The sequence below is a fragment of the Moschus berezovskii genome, chromosome 14 (assembly GCF_049115385.1).
Source record: "Moschus berezovskii isolate FMDL1 chromosome 14, NW_MosBer_1.0, whole genome shotgun sequence".
In the NCBI taxonomy this organism is placed as follows: domain Eukaryota; kingdom Metazoa; phylum Chordata; class Mammalia; order Artiodactyla; family Moschidae; genus Moschus; species Moschus berezovskii.
The window spans coordinates 17,099,960-17,105,876 of record NC_142473.1 but is presented as its reverse complement, the minus strand read 5'-3'; positions in this window follow the sequence as shown (position 1 = coordinate 17,105,876).

The window sequence follows — 5,917 nt, the reverse complement described above, 5'->3', positions numbered from 1 at the left end:
AGACAATGAAGGGATTCTGAGAGTCTACTATTCCCTCACATATCAGCCTTGCAATGATAAGATAGTACATAATATGCATTGACTCTTATATTCCGCTCTGTCAATCATCTGAACACACTTACTATAATCAGTTGCTGATATAATTTCTTTCCTTATTGAGAAATACATCAATGCACTTAGCATGATTTCCTATCTTTCTATGCCCTTTACTCAGTGTAAAATACTTTTCAGTTCAGTTCAGTTCAGTTGCTCAGTCGTGTCGGACTTTTTGTGACCCCATGAATCACAGCACGCCAGGTCTCCCTGTCCATCACCAACTCCCAGAGTTCACACAAACTCATGTCCATCGAGTCAGTGATGCCATCCAGCCATCTCATTCTCTGTCGTCCCCTTCTCCTCCCACCCCCAATCCCACCCAGTATCAGAGTCTTTTCCAGTGAGTCAACTCGTCGCATGAGGTGGCCAAAGTATCGGAGTTTCAGCTTTAGCATCAGTCCTTCCAATGAACACCCAGGATTGATCTCCTTTAGAATGGACTGGTTGGATTTCCTTGCAGTCCAAGGGACTCTCAAGAGTCTTCTCCAACACCGCGGTTCGAAAGCATCAATTCTTTGGCAATCAGCTTTCTTCACAGTCCAACTCTCACGTCCATACATGACCACGGGAAAAACCATTGCCTTGACTAGACGGACTTTGTTGGCAAAGTAATGTCTCTGCTTTTTAATACACTATCTAGGTTGGTCATAACTTTCCTTCCAAGGAGTAAGCATCTTTTAATTTCATGGCTGCAATCAGCATCCGCAGTGATGTTGGAGTCCAAAATATAAAGTCTGACACTGTTTCCACTGTTTCTCCATCTATTTGCCATGAAGTGATGGGACCAGATGCCATGATCTTAGTTTTCTGAGTGTTGAGCTTCAAGCCAAGTTTTTCACTCTCCTCTTTCACTTTCATCAAGAGGCTTTTTAGTTCCTCTTCACTTTCTGCCATAAGGGTGTTCAGTTCAGTTCAGTTCAGTCGCTCAGTCGTGTCCGACTCTCCGCGACCCCATGAATCACAGCACGCCAGGCCTCCCTGTCCATCACCAACTCCCGGAGTACACTCAAACTCATGTCCACAGAGTCGGTGATGCCATCCAGCCATCTCATTCTCCGTCGTCCCCTTCTCCTCCCGCCCCCAACCTTTCCCAGCATCAGAGTCTTTTCCAGTGAGTCAACTCGTCTCATGAGGTGGCCAAAGTATTGGAGTTTCAGCTTTAGCATCAGTCCCTCCAATGAACATCCAGGATTGATCTCCTTTAGAATGGACTGGTTGGATCTCCTTGCAGTATAAGGGACGTGTACTTAGTCATTATTCTTTATATTTAAATGTGACTTCTCCTGGATAGAACTCTCCTTTTGTTCTCTTTGGCTGACCTCTCATTGAGGTCATTGGTGCTTATTTTAACAGAGGCGTTTTATACATATCTGCATATCTTTTGCAACTTCTTAATAATTCTACAGTTATCACTTATCCCCATTATTGTTTACTTTAGATTCTTTAAAGTAACTCAGAAATCACAATCCCTTTGTAAAATGTTTGCTGGCGTTCTTTGGTTGACTATCACGATGGAATGACCAGAACTGAGTGAACTGAATAAAAGTCATCTTGAGCTAGTGGTAGACAAATAGCCTGGGAAAGGAGAATAGGATTTTAATCTAAGCTCTGTGAATGCCATCTATTGTCCTTGGTCTACTAACAAGTCTTTTGGCCTCCCCTTTTTCATCTGTAAAATGAAGTATCCATTTGAACTAGACAAGTGATTTTTAAAAACAGTTTCTTAGCAGACTAATCTATTCCTCAATTAAGTGAAAAAATAATGTGTTCAAGAGATACAAGAAATTGTGTGATGATTAAAGTGACAGGTTCCTTGAGTCCAACCTTCTTTGTTCACACCCCCTGAAGCAACTTCTGAGGTATATCCACAGAGAATCCATAGAAGCCAGTATTAAAACAAAATATAACACCCCATCAAAATTTACTACATCCTAGGTTCTTTCCAAAACCAGTTTTCCAAAGATGTTTTTCAAATTGAAATGTGCATTCACAGAAATAAACCCTCCAGCTTGTGTGCTAATGCCCAGACATCATCCAGTTGTCTGCCTTTAAACCATCCCCACAGGGGTCATTGATTGCTTGCTTTCTGCCTTGTTTTGTTTGTTCAGCAGTACAAATCCATACCTACACAAATGAGAGAACAGGACTTTTGTGAAGCACAGCCACCTTAGAGAGTATAAAGCACACTTGCAGATCAATGGTTCAAATCATGGTTACAGATATATTTAGGATGGAAGGTAAATGTTGATCTTTATTACTGTAAAACTGAATGTAAAATATACATATATATTTATTTATTCTCCTCCATGCTACAGTAAAACATTTTTCCTCTTCTCATGTAAAGCCCCTCCCCTCTTCATCCTTATCTGAGTTAAGGAACATTGAGTGGTTAACTTTCTTTCCACTGGCTTTCGTTTTCTAATTTACATAATGGAATTTTTGTTGAATTTGAAATTCAAATAACAAATATGATTTGAATCCTACTGTTCATTTTTATGCAGAACATAAATAGAAGACAGCAACTTATCAGAAGGATTACTAGAGAGGTAAGCATAATACATTTATATTAAAAATAGCAATTAAAAGACAACCAAAAGTCTATCCTGAGCATTATTAAACCAAGAGAACTAAAGCATCTGCTTTTGGTGTTAAGGAGCAAATGATCATTAAGGTAAATTACAACATAGGGTTGACATGCTGAGACTTCTGAAAGTTTATGACCCTAAGGCATTTTGGTGTATAGATTATTCAGTTCAGTTCAGTTGCTCAGTCATGTCTGACTCTTTGCGACCCCATGGACTGCAGCACGTCAGGCCTCCCTGTCCGTCACCAACTCCCGGAGTCCACCCAAATTCACGTCCGTCGAGTCGGTGATGCCATCCAGCCATCTCATCCTCTGTCATCCCCTTCTCCTCCTGCCCCCAATCCCTCACAGCAACAGGGTCTTTTCCAATGAGTAAACTCTTTGCATGAGGTGGCCAAAGTATTGGAGTTTCAGCTTCAGTTTCAGTCCTTCCAATGAATAACAAGGAATGACCTCTTTTAGGATGGACTGGTTGGATCTCCTCGCAGTCCAAGGGACTCTCCAGAGTCTTCTCCAACACCATAGTTTAAAAGCATCAATTCTTTGGCGATCAGCTTTCTTCACAGTCCAACTCTCATATCCATACATGACCACTGGAAAAACCATAGCTTTGACTAGACGGACCTTGGTGGGCAAAGTAATGCCTCTGGTTTCTAATATACTATCTAGGTTGGTCATAACTTTCCTTACAAGGAGTAAGCATCTTTTAATTTCATGGCTGCAAATATGCTATCTAGGTTGGTCATAATTGGGAACAAATAAAATAAGATAACACCATTGATACAGGATGCTCAGGGCTGGTGCACTGGGATGAACCAGAGGGATGGGATGGAGAGGGAGTTGGGAGGGGGATTCAAGATGGGGAACACATGTACAACTGGGGCAGATTCATATCAATGTATGGCAAAAACCAATACAATAATGTAAAGTAATTAGCCTCCAATTTAAATAAATGAAAAAAAAATTTAAGCCCCTTTTAATTAGGAGTTACCATTATAGGAACTTAAAAATAATAGACATAAAATGTCAAAAGAACATCTTAAAATCACACATATATGAATTTTTTTTCATAAAAAAATGGAGAACATTATGAATCAGATACAGGAGAAAAAGTCCGATTGATTTATTTTTATTGACGTATGGTTCATTTACAGTATTATATTAGTTTCAGGTGTATAACAGTGATTCAGTATTTTTATAGATTGTGCAGTGCTTAGTCACTCAGTCATGTCCCATTCTTTGTGACCCCATGGACTGCAGCCTGCCAGGCTCCTCCGTCCATGGAGATTCTCCAGGCAGGAATACCGGAGAGGGTTGCCATGTTCTCCCCCAGGGGATCTTCTCAACCCAGGGTTTGAACCCAGGTCTCTTACATTGCAGATGGATTCTTTACCAGCTGAGCCACCGGGGAAGACCTTTTATAGATTATGTTCCATTAAAAATTATTACAAGATAATGGCTATAATTCTCTGTGCTGTACAATATATCCTTGCTGCTTATCTACTTTAAACATAGTAGTTTTGTATCTCTTAATCTCACACCCTTAATTTGACACTCCTCTCATTACTCTCCCTTTTGGTAACCATGATTTTGTCTTTTATATTTGTGAACCTGTTTATATTTTGCATATACATTCATTTGTGCTATTTATTGGATATCACATTTAAGTGACATTATACAGTATTTGTGTTTCTCTGTCTGAGTTATTTCAGTAAGCATAATATTCTCCATTTTGTGGCCAGTGGCAGAATTCCATTCTTTTTTTATGACTGAGTCGTATTCCATGGTGTTTATCACTAATTAAAACTAGTCACTATATTCAAAATCACTTTTTAAATAATGCATGTATCTTCCCTGTCCTGAAGGAACTCATCTGAGGAACCAGACATACCTTAATATAAACCATTATGACAAGTAGTATAATAAAAGTTATAAGCTTTAGCCATTGTTCAAATTCCTATGAATTGCATACATCTCTACCTGTTCACATATAAGACAACCCATCACTACTATCTCCCAAGCATACTATCTCCTTACACTCTAAAATACTATCTTCTTCCCATTTATGTAGTAATATTTCCTATGTATTGTGGTGAGATGCAATGTCCCACCCACCACCAGAGGAGAAATCCTGAAATTGACCTGTGTTCAACCAGCTAAGTTCTTCCCAAAGAATTATCCTTTATAATTGAGTGAGTGATACAAAGGGGAAGGAAATGAATAAAATTTGGGGGTAGCCTGCAATAGCAGCCTGGAGTACTCCAGTGGTGTCCATTGGCAGTGGCTGTGTCAGGCAATGACAAAGCTACACAGTGCAGGAGTTATGAAGAATGATGGGATATTCCTCCTGCTGACACACTCTAGACCTATCCTAGTTCCTTCTCCTTTGCTAAGCCTTCCCTGAGCATTGCTTAAGACAGCCATAGTTGCTGTCTATCAAGAATAACTATGACTGTTAAATGACCCTAAGACTTTAAAATTGTCTAAACGGTGTCATATAGATATATTTCAATTACCTGCCTAAAAATGACCAATAGCTTTTGTTGTTGTTCAGTCACTGAGTCGTGTCTGACCTTTGTGACCCCATGGACTGAGGCACAGCAGGGTTTCCTGTCCTTCACTGTCTCCTGAAGTTTGCTTAAACTCACATGCATTGAATCAGTGATGCCATCCAACTGTCTCATCCTCTGTTATCCCCTTCATCTCCTACCCTCAATTTTTCCCAGCATCAGGGCCTTTTCCAAAGAGTCGGCTGTTTGCATCAGGTGGCCAAAGTATTGGAGCTTCAGCTTCAGCATCAATCCTTCCAACGAATATTCTGGGTTGATTTCCTTTAGGATTGACTGGTTTGATGTCCTTGATGTCCAAGGGAATCTCAAGAGTCTTCTCCCTAGCATTGCTGTTCAAGTGTCAATTTTTTGGCACTCAGCCTTCTTTATGGTCTAACTCTCACATTCATACATGGCTACTGGAAAAACAATAGCCTTGACTCTATGTACCTTTGTTGGAAAAGTGATGTTTCTGTTTTTTAACATGCTGTCTAGTTTTGTCATAGCTTTCTTTCCAAGGAGCAAGCATCTTTTAATTTCATGGATGCAGTCACCATCCATAGTGATTTTGGAAACCAAGAAAACAAAATCTGTCACTTTTTCCACATTTTCCCCTTCTATTTGCTATGAAGTGATGAGAACAGATGTGATGATCTGCTTTTTAATGTTAAATTTAAGCCAACTTTTT